The 15431-nt window shown below is 43.9% G+C and overlaps 1 protein-coding gene across 3 annotated transcripts in view; it reads left to right on the plus strand.

Annotated features, from left to right (window-relative positions):
- CLPB (ClpB family mitochondrial disaggregase) overlaps positions 1-15431 on the plus strand; it is a 142212-nt gene that overhangs the window by 35130 nt on the left and 91651 nt on the right. The gene's annotated exons all lie outside the window — the stretch shown is intronic.

Here is a 15431-nt window from a genome sequence, read left to right on the forward strand (position 1 = left end):
CTAGCTTAAAAGCCTTATGCTAAGCTAAAGCCAGTCACAAAAAACTACCTATAGTATAACTCCATTTATATCACAGTCTGGAAAAGGCAGTACTATAGGGACAGAGATCAGCTTAGTGGCTGCTAGGATTTAGGAGTAGGAGGAAGGGCCCAGAAGAACTTTTGGAGGGATGAAAATATTCAAAGTCTTGACTGTGATGGTGATATACAATGAAAACTCATCAAATTGTACATCTTAAAGGGATGAATTGTACTATGAGTAAATGATACCTCAGTAAATTGACTTAAAAAAAAACTTTTTAAAAGTCTATCATCCGTGTCTCATTTTCATTATTAATTGTCACGGCATACTAAAAATTCACATTTGTAGTATCAGAATGAATTTGTATGGTTCATTGTCAGCTGGAATGTTTAGACTTCCTCTGGTTGATGGTATTTCATATTAGAGTACTGTATACTAGGTTGATAGAGAATAAATATTTGTGATCTCTCATGATTTGTGATGTCATGAGACATAATTACTGACAAATAATGATAAATTCACTTACAAGTGATACACAGTGAGCTTTTATAAATTCATAGCATATCGTACGATCCTTAATATTAAGGAAAAAGAGTATAGGACTGAGAGGTTGCCTCCCATCCCACATCATCCTCCGACTCCTTGTCCCTGCATTGCCATGCAGGGAGACCATCTAAACAGTGTGGCCATTGTGGTGCTTCAGGAGCCACAGATCCTGAAAGAGTGGAGTGGTGGGGGCAGATTTGGATTTGAGTCCACTTGGGTTTTCTGGTTGCTTTGGAAGCCCCTGCCTCAGAGAAGGTGAGACCATGAGGCAGAGCTCCAGCAAAACTGTTTGAAATTCCCCACAAGAGTCTCCCTCCCTCCTCTGCCTTTTCTCCTGGAGTGCATTTCATCAGCATCGGAAGGACTGCTTCCCGGCACAGCCTTCCCTGCTTGGCTGGGGTCCCTGAGGAGCTGATCTAATGAGCGGCTAACACGCATTTGCCAAGGCCTTCCTGGATGTGGTACCTGGGCTTTGTTAATTTTAAAATGCTGCCATCCTTGGCTGAAGACCATTTAATTTCCTCTCGTAGCACTCATTTATTTTTAGCATTTGCTTATTTTCCCTCCACCTTACTAAGGGGATGGGTGGGTGGGCATTAAACCCTGTGTTTGACAAACCAGCAGCCTCAACCAGACTTCTGTCCTGTAGAAGAGGCTGTGCAGGCCTTTCTTTGTGGGCCAGCAGCTGCATAGGTGTTCTAGTGATACTGCTCTTGCAGCTGGGCCTGGGGCAGCTTCCCTGCAAGGTCCTCATTCCTTGCTGGCTGGCTGGAGGTAGAGCAGGTACAGCACCCCTGCACCCGTGCTTCAGTGCAGGTCCTTAAGGGACCTAACCACGTAGAACTCTACCCTGACTTAAAGGCCTACAGCCACTTCCTAGGGTCCCCAGCTTGTTCTTGACCTGGCTGCTTGTTGCAGAGGGGTGCTTCCTTTGGCCCAAAGAGGCTGGGCTTTACACTGGCCAATTCTCTGACTATATTGGTATCACAGCTATGGCTGTGAATGGGGGCTTCTGTGTGCCAGGCCCATGTCCATCACTTCCAGTGTTGGCTCTGATCCTCACTGCAATCCTAATAGGGAAGGATCATTATCCTTGTTTTACGGCTAGGAAAAATGAAGTTCAGATATGCCCATTGTTGTCTAATAAGTGAATGAGGGAGATAGGATTTGAAGCCAGATCTCTTTGAACCACAAATTCTCATTCTTTCTACTGGATATACTGCCTGTAGAGGGAAGGGGTGGGGAACAAGGTCATGGGATGGACTAAGAGGTACCAGGACCAGAGTCAAATCAGCTCAGTCAGGGTTTCTTGATGACCCACTGGTGTCAAGATATGCTGGATTTTTGAGAAGTCTAAAAACAGAGCACTCTTTGTCTCAAAAAGCTGATAGGGAGTACTTGGCTGGTTCAATTGGTAAGGCATATAACTCTTGACTTTGGGATTGCAAGTTTGAGCCCCACGTTGGGTGTAGAGATTACTTAAACTAAAAAAAAAAAAAAAAAAAAAAAAGATGGGGCGCCTGGGTGGCTCAGTGGGTTAAGCCGCTGCCTTCGGCTCAGGTCATGATCTCAGGGTCCTGAGATCGAGTCCCACATCGGGCTCTCTGCTCAGCAGGGAGCCTGCTTCCCTCCCTCTCTCTCTCTGCCTGCCTCTCTGCCTACTTGTGATCTCTCTCTGTCAAATAAATAAATAAAATCTTTAAAAAAAAAAAAAAAAGAAAAGAAATCCTAAAAAAAAATAAAAAGCTGACAGCAATAAAGGGATAAACAAGCCCCCCCCCCTTTTTTTTAACCTGTAGAATGAGACAGAACGTGGTCAGTGTCCCAGAGAAGATCACCTTGAGTGACAGGCAGAGATCATGCCTTGTAGAGATGAAATAATGAAAGGAGGCCTTTCACATGAGGTGGACCTTGAAAGATGGGACAGGATTTTGATTGGTAGAGGGACAGCATTTCTGAAATATCATTAGTACCAAAGGAGTGGTGTGAACATCGGTTCACAAAGGTGAGAAAGCAAGAATGTGCCAGATCCAGTTGGAGGAGCTGGCAGTCTAGAGATGAGAGAGTGTGCCGGAAAGGCCTTATCCAACATGGGCCATGATCCTCTCAGTCTGTGGTAGTCTAGCATCGATACATCTGTAGGTTCTAGAGCAGATTACATGAATTCAACTCCTCTTCTTCCTCTTACCAGTTATGTACCTTGGCAGGTTCTTTAACTTATCTGTGATTGTTTCTTCAACCATAAAATGGGCCTAATGAGCAAATCTACCTTAAAAGACTATTTTGAGGTTTAAATATGTAAATATTGTATTGTTTAGAATAATGGCCTGCCGTACAGTAAGCACTTAATAAGGTTTGGGTACTTTAGTTAATAGCATAGTAGTAGTGGTGGTGATGCTTAATTATTATTATCACTGTGGGTCACTCCAAGGGGAAATTGTTAACAGTCTGCAGGTAAACCTGTCTTCAAATGTGGGGTATTACTTGTCTCTCACCAACACCTTTAGGTGGCTCAGAAGCAGAAGGGATTTGGAGACTTTTTACATTCCTTTTCATCTAAGAAGCTGGGCCTAGAACATGACACCCCAGAGCAGGGCACTTTGATGTGGGACTGGCTCTTGTCCCAGGTGGCCACATGCCCAATGCTGGACAGTGCCCAGTATTTCCCAGCAAGGAAGGGTGGGTGAGGGTGCTGGCTAGGTGCCCGGAATGCCAGCATCATGCCCCCAGAAAAGTGTGCCAGGCTTGATGTTTCTCCCACTGCTGCTGTGGCCGATTATATCTGAGTAACAGTCATTTCTAATCCCATTTGGAATCGTTGCTCAAGATAATCCTGTTTCGTAGTAATGATATTCCAATTCCAGCATGCACCGATTCTAGTTTGGCAGATGCATGCCTTGACCTCAGGCAACCCAAGACAGTGCTCCCTGGAAAGCAGTGCCAGCTCATTTGCCTAACATACGATCTCAGGGTAACTCCCTTTCTCCAACACTGTATCTCATCCTGGGGTTCTGTGTTTGGTGCTTTCACAGAGAGTATCAATTGGGATCAGGGGAGCATCCACTGCTCATCCAATTCAGCTACTTGGGGAAGGATGTTCCTCTTCTAGGGACTGATTTGGTTCACTCCCATACCTCTTTTTAAAGACATCAGACCCATGTTGTGCCGTGAGCTGCTTGCTTGCTTGCTTTTTTATTATGTATTTATTTTTATAAACCCTTGAGAGGTATAGCATCACATGGATTCTGTGGCCAGTGGCTTTAGCAGGTTCCTTCAGAATCTGGCATCAACACTAGTTACTTTTCCCTAGATTACTGTGGTTTTTTCAGTTTGTCACCAGGAGTTACTGTGTTGTTCTTTACTTTGTACACCTAAGCACATCCCTTACCTAAATAAAATTCAGTTTCACCTTGGGCATAAACAGCTTCAATTTTAAGAAGAGCTTTGTGCTCCCTCTGGTTCCAGAGACCTCACTTACAGCCAGCAAAAATGGCCGTGGACCACAGCCTTCCAGACGTATTTGTCGTTTTAGGAGTCCTATTCCTAGCAGGCCTCCATAGACCAAGAAAGAGGTGGAAAGATGTGAACTGTTTATTTAAATAGGGCTGCAGGCTAGTGGATCAGGAGTATATGGTAATATAGTAGGTGTGTCTGGGTTTCAGCAGGGTATTTGTTTCTCATGATACCCATATGAATAAAGTATGATGTGGAGAATAGTTCAGTCAGATGGTGAATGGCCTGTTTCATATGTTGTGTATATATGACTGGAGACCAGAGAGCAAACTCAGTGGTAAGCCACGGGGCCCTGTCCTATTCAGTCATTACGTCACTGATTCCATTGAGACCATGGATAAATGCCAACCTAACTGGCAGATTAAATGAAGCTTAAAGACGGGGGCGCCTGGGTGGCTCAGTGGTTTAAGCCGCTGCCTTCGGCTCGGGTCATGATCTCAGGGTCCTGGGATCGAGTCCCACATCGGGCTCTCTGCTCAGCAGGGGGCCTGCTTCCCTTCCTCTCTCTGTGATCTCTTCCCTTCCTCTCTCCTACTGTGATCTCTCTCTGTCAAATAAATAAATAAAATCTAAAAAAAAAAAAATAAATAAATGAAGCTTAAAGAGGGGCACCTGGGTGGCTCAGTGGGTTAAGCCTCTGCCTTTTTGGCTCAGGTCATGGTCTCAGGGTCCTGGGATTGAGCCCCACATTGGGCTGTCTGCTCTGCAGGGAGCTTGCTTCCCCCTCTCTCTCTGCCTGCCTCTCTGCCTACTTGTGATCTCTCTCTGTCAAATAAATTAATAAATTTTTTTTTTTTTAAATGAGGCCTAAAGACAGAGATAATATGTTGGGTGAAAGAATCAGAGATACTGAAAAAAGAATTCAGTGGGCTCGAACAATGGTTAAATCTGTGGTGAAAAACATTAATAGGGATTGAGTGTTTAAGTCTACAACTAAAACCAAAGGCCAACTGTAAAATCCAGGGTGAGGAAGACCCAACTTAGCAGTAGTAGTGAATAAAGCCCAGAAGCTGACCAAAACTCAGTGTGCACATCAGCAAGTACAGTGTTAAGGCCCCAGGAGTGAATTGATTCAACAAATATTTACTGGCCTATAGTGGGCCTTATGTATGAGGAACAGATGGTTAGGGCATAGTCCCTGTTTGGGGGAGCATGTAGTCTAGCTGTGTGTAACGTAGTAGTAAGGAACAAGGGCTCTGGAAGGAGATTGCCTAACTTAAAAACCTTCCTATACCTCTTACTAGCTCTGGTTCCTTATCTGCAGAATGCAAATAATAATAGCCCCTACCTCAGCATAGGGAGATTGCAAAGATTAAAATGCATATAAAACCGTTGAGTGGGATGCCTAGTATGTAGTTAGGTACTTAATAGGTATCTGCTGGTGTTACTAATATTTTTTGTTTTCTTGTTATTTTCATCCAGAGTCTAAGGAATATACCAGCCCCAGCATGCTCTTATAGAGCATTTGCCTAGAGAGAACCTAGTCCAGGCCCATGTTGTAATGAAATCCCTAACAACCAGGGCTTGACCACTTTGGCCTATAGGTTCAGCAACCGTGTATTCTAGAGCACAGATCGAAAGACATGGAAGATAGGGAATTATATTAAGTACTAAGCTGAGAATGTGAGATTCAGGTTGTCTGGGAAACCCTGTGATGGGTGATCTTGGTTCCATGGCCCTCTCCTTAATGTGCCACGTCTTCTTTGGGCCTTGACCCAAATGATCTCATGTTGCCTGGGCCCACCGTTGATTTTGACCCTTGTCCATCTGAAGGAGACTCCCTATTTATTTATTTATTTACTTATTTGACAGAGAGAGAGAGCGAGAGAGCGAGAGCGAGTACATGTGATCTCACGTTGTCTGGGCCCACTGTTGATTTTGACCCTTGTCCATCTGAAGGAGACTCCCTATTTATTTATTTATTTATTTATTTGACAGAAAGGGAGAGCGTATGTGCACAGGCAGAGCAGCAGGGAAAGGGAGAAGCAGGCTCTCTACCAAACAGGGAACCCGAGGCTGGGCTCCATCCCAGGACCCTGGGATCATGACCCAAGCTGAAAGCAGCCGCCCAACCAACTCAGCCACCCAGGTGCCCCAGAAGACTCCCTCTTAACTCAGCTAGCTAGCTGCTATGACCTGCTTTACCTTACCGTCTGAAAATGTCACTATCCCTGGTACGTAATAGAGGCTCAGTAATTACGGGATAGTAAGACAAACTAACTGATGGATGGTTGGATGAGTGAGAACCAGTGTGGTTTAGGGAAATGTGTACCAGCTTTGGCCCCACACAGACCTGGATTTTAATCTTGGTTCCTATGCTTAATTTAATTCATGTGTATAATTGGGCAGCTCATGTTACCTTGCTGTTTATTCATTTATAAAATGGGACTAGTACCTCATTGTAAGTGGTTATATGGACCTGGAACAGTGAATGTGAAGTGCGGCTGTTATGTTATGATTACTGATCTGTACCTTTTGAGGGAAGAAAACAAAAGTTTATTATCCTCTTTTGAGAAAATTGTGGCACATTTTCTACACAGATTCTTTGCCTCCTACCAAATCTTAGTTTTTTTCCTAAGGAAGCTGGCTTTAAAAAGAAAACTGTTCTCCCCACCCTCTCCACTCAGGGTTCATGCTCCCATGCCACAGGACCTTTAGATTTAACACATGCCGCTGCCTTTGGTCAGGCCACCCTGCTTTCCTGACCAGTGCATAGACCAGCCAGTGGACTGAATGAGCCACAGCTCATTTGACTTTCCAGCAGACCTCCTGAACTGTGACCTCTTTGCTTCTTCCCTTCATCGAGGTGTGCACTGGATTGAGAATAGGTCACCTCTTTGTCTTCTCCTTGGGACCTGTGACACTCATCACAGTGACCCTCTGCTTTGGATGTGGGGGGTAAAGGGGAGGAGGAGTTGGAGGAGCTTCTCCTGAAGCTCAACATTGTGTGGGGACGACCTGGAGCTGGGATCACTGCCCTTCTTGCTTCACCAGCTCCAGCTGCTCGCCAGCCGTCTTTGACACGCGCCTGGCCCAGCATAGGCCTCGGCCCACACCACAGGTTTCCTCGCTTTTTCTTAAACAATGTGGCAACCCCAAGCCCCTCCGGCCACTGAGAGCAGAAAGCCTTAGCATCGATCGATGTAACTGTCCTCCCATGCATTGTGACGCCCCACTGTCCTGAAAGCAGGAGCTCATCAAGGTCAGTGTGAGCCAACCTTCCTACATATGCTCCCACCTCTAATCTAATTACAACCTGATCAGCAAATTAAAATGCGCCTCATGGGGGCTCTGGCTCCAAAGGGAGTTCCATGAGTCTCAGGAGCTGCCACTTTGGGACCACCCTCCAATTTATTTCCTCAGCTTTGTCTAGGAACAGTCTGCTGGAAGGCAGGAAAGGCCTGGTACTCAGGAGAGGAAGGTGAAGGTTTTCCACTGCTAAACTGCCCGTGACCTAGTTTGCAACCTCAGGTGGGAGATGTTTAGGCAGGGCTGATAGAGTTGCATCTACCATTTCCCACCAAATAAAATAATGATTTTATTTATTCTTCTTTCATTTATTCATGCACTCATTCAGAAAGCATCTACTGACTACTTTGGCTTAGGCACTGGGCAAGGACCTGGGAATGAAGGTCAAGACATGGCCCTTCCCTCATAGTCTAGCAGAGAAGGCAAACAAAAGTAAATAGGCAATCATGGTACAACATGATGAGGGTCACTTACCCATGGGGGTAAGTACTGCATTGTGGGTAGACAAATAGGAAAGACATGGACCCAGGCTGGGGGTCAGAGAAGACTCAGTCAAGTTGGTGACCTCATTCCTGAAGAGCCCTGAAAGTGATGGGCACTAACCAGTTGAAGCAGCAGGAAACATTCCCAGCAGAAGGAGTGGCACATTTGATGGCCGTTGGTGTACTTCAGAGAATTCATTGTTTTTGCTGGGTCCATAATCCTTCAGTCCCCAAGATCCACTAGAGATAATCCCTGAGATCATCATAGGAATTAGAAGTTCTGCAGTTGAAAGATGTCCCGAAGGAATAAACTTTTGGAACAAATGGTCAAGTTCGCTATGATTAATAGAAGGGGGTAGGGAATCAGCCCTTTTTGAAAAATCATGTCAGTGTTGTTGCATGTATATCCAGTCTGTTGATTCTAACTGCTGTATCGTATTTCATAGTGTGTCTCTACCATATTTAACTTACTCGTCCCCAGAGGGGGACACTTGATTGTCTGCAACTCTCCACTGTCACAGAATGCTGGGATGAACGTCTCCCATGTTGCCCCCTATGGATCTGCGAAAGAATTGCTGTGGGAGGTATATATTCAGAAGTGTAGGGTCATAGGGTAAGGTACTTTAATTTGATAAAGTATTACAAGATCGCCTTCTAGAGGCCGTACCAGTCTGTCAGAGGGTCCCAGAATCCCGTGTCCTTTCCCAACACGTGGCATTTTTCAGCTTTCAAACTTTTGCCAATTTGTGGAATTTAAAGTGATATCTCATTGTTTTAATTTGCTTTTTTCTAATAACAGATGAGCTTGAAGATCTCTTCATATACTTAATAGTAATATTTTTTGTTAGTTTCTTCCTCTGTTGGGCTTTCTGATCCTAGCCATGCTGCTAAAACCTGACTTGAGGTATGGCTCCCATGGTTTGTTAGCTGCCTCGGAGTCAGTATAGGGAAGTGAGGGGCAGTATAGCTGAGGGATGAGGACATATAGACTTTGTAGCCACACTGCCCTGGCTTGAGTCCCACCTCAGTACTTTACAGCTGAATGATACCTTAGGCAAGTTACTTAACTCCTCGGGGCCTCAGTTTTCTTAATGCTTAAGCTGCCTCATTGGGTTGTTGCAAAGATTAAATGTGTTTAGTATATATGAAATGTTTAAAACAGCATGTGGCATGGGGGAAGTATACACAAATGTTAGCTCTTATTAGACTACTGTCTTCCTCATACTTAGCCACACTCTGTACCCTTGAGAAAATAGATACTTGTACTAACAGGTAGTAGAAACAAGACAGAATAAAACAGTTCTCAGCCTAGGATCAGAGCTCACTCTCACATCCTTCACCTTCAGTGTTCACAAGGCCCAGTCTCTTCAGTGAGTCAGCTCACTTGGGTAGAGATAGAAACAGAACAGATTCTGACTGGTGTCCGGAAGGCAAGTACTGCTGCTAGAGGCAAGTCATTAAAAGACAAACCCCCATTCTCTTGGGCTGTACATAGCCTCTGAATCTCCAAATTAGGGCAGTAGAGTCTGGAGATTATCTCTAGTCTTTGAGGCTAATAATGGCATTGGTTTTCTTTCCACAGACCATCAGAGATCAAATCCTGAGCTAGCTCAGAGAATTGCTGGTATTCTTAAGTCTTTGCCCAGAGGGAACCTGTTGAGTAGTCAGCATAGATCCTTTGAATAGAAATGTTTCCTGTTGTAGAAAAACAAAGTTCATGGGGTGATATACTCTGTCCCCTTTAATCCAGTTGTTAAGACCATAAAGACCTAGCCCATACACCACAGCCTGTATGGTACCAGCTACCCAAGTTTAAGGCAGTAATACCTAAACCCAGACTTACTAAAGATCAACAGCCAGTATGCCAGCATCAGAACAGAGGGGAGGCTGCAGTTGTCCTTTTTTTTTTTTAAGATTTTATTTATTTATTTGACAGACAGAGATCACAAGTAGGCAGAGAGGCAGGCAGAGAGAGAGAGGAAGGGAAACAGGCTCCCTGCTGAGCAGAGAGCCCGACTCGGGGCTCGATCCCAGAACCCTGAGATCATGAACTGAGCCGAAGGCAGCGGCTTAACCCACTGAGCCACCCAGGCGCCCCTGCAGTTGTCCTTTGATAGATCACCTCGAATAGCGACATCTGCTTCCATTTGTGCCATCAAATTCTCTTTTTACTTCTGACCTTGTACTCCCCATGTTAGCCAGACAACAGGCCTACTTACCATCTCCCCATGTAAGTCACCTTCTCCCAAATACAGTTCTGAACCTGGGAATTTGTTTCTGCTTCAGTAAAAGGCATCAAAGAGAAAGAAATCACTTCATTCCAAAGTCTCAGTGCTGCTCCTGGTTTCTGCTTTTGCCTTTCCTTGACTTCTGATACCTGTATATTCCTTGGTTTCTGGCTACCTACTTGGTTTGTTAACCTACTGTTCTTTAGCTTCTAGTCCTTAACATCTGACCTGGCTTTTGCCTCATATCTGTGCCGCCCGGTCTCTGGCCCTTGGTTCTGTTTTACTCTGAACTTCTTGACACTTGCTGGACATAGCCAACTGCTAAGCCTGTTCTTACCAGCTTTGCCTTAGCTTTCTCTAACCTGGCTAGCCTCCTACCCTGTTTTTGCCCGCTGTATTTCTGTTGGTCATCAAAGTTAGCTAACCAGAGTCATGTAGCCCTCTAGCCTGATCTGGGCTGGCTTCCCCAAGAAGGGCCTTATCCCCCTGGAGGTCTGGATTAGATGCATTGTAAGTAAGTAATGGCTGTTGGACAGAAAGCCTCCTAGCCATCTGGCAAGGTGTTTGGTGCCACTCTTGGCCACTAAGCAGCCACAGTTCCTTTAGTCCTAGCTATACCCCTGCAGTGGGGCTCCTGCCTTTGAGTTTTATTAAAAATGAAGGGAATCTTCTCTGAGGTTACAGAATGAGTCACTAGCTTGGTTGCTTACCCTCTTTGGCCTCCAAGTTTGTGAAGTGAATTGCCCATTCCATTTGATTGGGTTAGCAGTCTGAGGGCTGAGCCTAGTCACTGTCTTCTCTCCATCCTGTCAGACCACCATCTGCCCTCCAGGGCCAAGGGTAGCATACTTGGTTGCTTGGACACGTCTTGCAGCCTGCAAATTGGACAGATGGAATCAATATTCACGAACCTGAAGAGGCCCAGGTAGCACAGTTAGTGACACTAGCTGCCTGGAGGGACAGCCTGCCATGGGAGGAGTTGTGATTGAATGGTGATTGGACACAGCAGCTGAGGATTAACCAAATTATGTCCCTTTGAGTTTAGGTCGACAAACCTTTCTCTTGGATTTTAAAACAAGCCACCTTGTGCAGAATATAGAAAGAAGTGCTGCCTTCTTAACACAGGGCTATGCCACCTTGAATCCTGGGGCGGAGGCGGGGGGCATGGTCAGGTATACATCTGGTGCCGGCTTCAACCCAGAATCATGTTATCATTAAGATTATATGGACAAAGGGGGGCGCCTGGGTGACTCAGTAGGTTAAAGCCTCTGCCTTCGGCTCAGGTCATGATCCCAGGGTCCTGGGATGGAGCCCTGCATCGGACTCTGCTCAGCAGGGAGCCTGTTTCCTCCTCTCTCTCTGCCTGCTTCTCTGCCTACTTGTGATCTCTGTCTGTCAAATAAATAAATAAAATCTTAAAAAAAAAAAGATTATATGGACAAAGGGAAGAGAGCTCATATTTGTGGACTCCTTCTACGTGTCATGTACTACTGAGTTTTACATACTTATAACCTGTGGTGGGGGGGCGTTATTATCTCCATTTTCCTGGTAAGGGAATGGGCGTCCGAGGTATGGTAACTTGTCCTGGATCACAGACAGTGAATGATAGAGCTTTGATTTGAACCCAGATCTCTCTGTTTAGTTATAAAATATGCTGTCTTCCCAATTTAAATGTCTCAGTTCACATTTCTCTGACTTCCCCACAGCCCAACCACAGGTCAGGGACTTAGTAAAAATAATAACCAGTGTTTGTTGAGCACTTACTATATGTCAGGTGTGTTTTAAGCACTTTATGTGTGTTCACACAGCCATGTGAGCCAGATGCTTTTATCATCTGTGATAACTATGAGATTGCAAAATGATGTTCTAATTTCATTGTACCTTCTACATTTATTAGTTGTCATTCTATAATAAGAAAGAACTTTCTTTTCATCCCATTAACATACTTATTTTCAGTATGGAATTATGAAATCTTTTTTTACTCAGTGGGTTATAATCCATTATTGTCATTCACATTGATGCTCAGATTGTCCCAGATTTTTTTTTTTTTTTTTTTTTTTTGAGAGAGAGACAGTGAGAGAGAGCATGAGTGAGGAGAAGGTCAAAGGGAGAAGCGGACTCCCCATGGAGCTGGGAGCCCGATGCGGTACTCGATCCCGGGACTCCGGGATCATGACCTGAGCCGAAGGCAGTCGTCCAACCAACTGAACCACCCAGGCGTCCCTCAGATTGTCCCAGATTTTAAAGCCAATGTTCTTAACCTCTATATCGTACTGTCTCTCTAGCAGATATTTTTTTCTCACTGCCTTCTGTGTTGGTTTTCATGTCTATAAGAGTCTTTTTGTACCCTCTTGGCTTTTCATCTTCTGGGGAAACAAGGAAGACCAATGCCAGTTTTATCCCAATTATGTGTAAACAAAGAGCAAATACACCTCCAAGTGAGAACCTGAGAGACTCTGCTGCAAATTCAATATCTGAATTTTAGACATGGATTTTAACTGCTTAGAGAGCCTTCTCATTTCTTCTTAGGATTGTAATCGATATACTGGATAGATTACCTATGAAAGGTAATTCTTTTTTTTTTTTTTTTAATTAACATATAATGTATTATTTGCCCCAGGGTTGCAGGTCTGTGAATCATCTGGCTTACACATTTCACAGCACTCACTATAGCACATACCCTCCCCAATGTCCATCACCCAGCCACCCTATCCCTCCCCCCTCACCCCACAGCAGCCCTCAGTTTGTTTCATGAAATTAAGAGTCTCTTATGGTTTGTCTCCCTCCCAATGAAAGGTAATTCTTAAGATCATTTTAGGTAAGGTTATAGACACCTGAGACTTGGCCTGACCGAGTTAGATCAGTTGTAGGAGAACCTCAGCTACTTGGGAGGTGGATTTTGGTTTTCTGACTTACCTGTGAGGACTGTGTGTCTGTGTACATGGGAGTTATTAAAATTCATCCATCCAGGGCACCTGGCTGGCTCGGATGGTTGAGCATCTGCTTTTAGCTTTGGTCATGGTCCGAGGGTCCTGGGATCAAGTCCCACATTGGGCTCCCTACTCAGTGGAGAGCCTGCTTTTCCCTCTTCCTCTCTCTCTCTGTCTCTCTCTCTGTCTCTCATTAATAAGTTTAAGAAATCATTTTAAAAATTCATCCATCCATGCAGTAAATAATTGAACCAGGTTCTATGCCTATTTGAATGAAATTCAAGCCAATTGGCACAGGGAAAACTATGAACACTGCTGCTTACAGATATTGAAAAACTAACAAAGAGATAAGCTAAAACTATAATTTGACTTAATTAAAGATTTTATTTATTTATTTGTCAGAGAGAGACAGAGAATACAAGCACAGGGAAAGGCAAGAAGAGAGGGAAGCAGGTTGCCTGATATGGGACTCGATCCCAGGAACCTGGGATCATGACCTGAGCCGAAGGCAGATGCTTAACCAATTGAGCCACCCAGGCATTTCTACAATTTGACTTTTTAATAGTTATGATAGAGTAATTTTTAGAAATGCTCACCATTATACTCTCAAAAGCATTAACAGTTCTTTTTTTTTTTTTTCCCCAAAGATTTTATTTATTTGACAGATCACAAGCAGGCAGAGAGGCAGGCAGAGAGAGAGGAAGGGAAGCAGGCTCCCCGCTGAGCAAAGAGCCCGATGTGGGGCTCAATCCCAGGACCCTGGGATCATGACCTGAGCTGAAGGCAGAGGCTTTAACCCACTGAGCCAGCCAGGTGCCCTAAAAGCATTAACAGTTCTGAAGGCCAGTAAGCAAAAGATTAACATGCTAAGAGAAAAATGGTCAAAGGACATTATGAAAATAGTCAACTATCATGATTCATGAAAAAAGAAACACAACTGACTACTAAACATATATATTTTTAAGTCCAATCTCCTTAGTAATCCAAGAAGTGCAAGTGGAGTTTGTAGTGTGATTCCATTTCTGCTTACCAGATTGACACGTGATAAAGAAAAATAAATACCCTATTTTGGTGAAAGGAAAGCACAATTTACTCTCATCCTTCTTCCTTTGCTAGTTAAAAAGAAAAACTGGTACACTCTTTGTGAAATTCAGTTCAATATTTATCAAAACACTTAAAAAGGCTTACGCTTTTAGGGTGCCTGGGTGGCTCTGTTGGTTAAGCATCTGCCTTTGGCTCAGATCATGATCTCATCTAACTCTCTGCTCAGCAAGGAGTCTGCTTCTCCCTCTCCCTCTGCTCCTCCCCTTAGCTCATTCTCTCTCTTTCAAATAAATTTAGAAAGCTTAAAAACAAAACAAAACACAAAAACCTTACACTTTTGATCCAGAACTTCATCTCCTAGGAATTTAGCCAAAGGAAATAATCAGACTGTGTTATTGAAATATTTAAAATAATCTAATGTCTTAGAATAGGAGATTGGTTAAATGAAGTATACAATAGTAGAACACTGTGCAGCTATTGAAAACAGCGTGGTAGACAAAATACTTAAAACATTGAAATATTGGGGCTCCTGGGTGGTTCATTCAGTTAAGCATCTGACTCTTGGTTTTGGCTCAGGTCATGATCTCAGGGTTGTGAGATCCAGCCCTGCATTGTGCTTAGTTTGGTGTCTATTTAAGATTCTCTCACTTTCCCTCTTCCTCACCCTTTGCCCCTTTCCCCATTCACATGTTTGCATTTGTGTGCTCTTTCTCATAAATAAAATCTTTATTAAAAAGTGGAAATGTGGGGTGCCTGGGTGGCTCAGTTGGTTAAGCGTCTGCCTTTGGGTCAGGTTATCATTGCAGGGTCCTGGGATTGAGCCCCACATCGAGCTCCCTTGGTTCAGCAGAGAGCCTGCTTCTCTCTCTCCCCAGGCCTGCCACTCTGCTTACTTGTGCTCTCTATCTCTCTGTCAAATAAATTAAAAAAAAAAAAAAAAAGTGGAGGTGTGTATGTTTGTGTGTGTTTTGAGAGAATTTATTATGGTCTTATTTTTGTAAATAAAAATACACATACATTGAAAAAACTGGAAGGTTGTTTATATATTCTAAAAACATTTTCTTTTTAATTATTTATAGTTTCTGAATTTTTTATGGTGAACAGAGCTTTTTTTTTTTTCTCCTTAAGGAGAAAAAGCATTAGCAGAAACATGCCACAATAGGAGGGAAGTGAACATATATATGTAGCCCTTCCTGGGTCAAGCACACTAGGCTCAGTGCTCTGTAAATTTACCTAATTTAACCTTATAACAAGTCTGTAGAGGCTTCTACCTCTGGTCCCACTCCCTTTGATCCATTCTCACAGCCACTAGAGTGACTGTTCGAATAGCAAAGCTTTGGCAGGAAATCCACCAAACTATAAATAGTGGTTACTCTTGGAATTCAGATTGAGGAGGTAGATATAAGGGAAGACTTTCA

Source organism: Mustela nivalis (assembly GCF_964662115.1).
Source record: "Mustela nivalis genome assembly, chromosome: 9".
NCBI lineage: Eukaryota > Metazoa > Chordata > Mammalia > Carnivora > Mustelidae > Mustela > Mustela nivalis.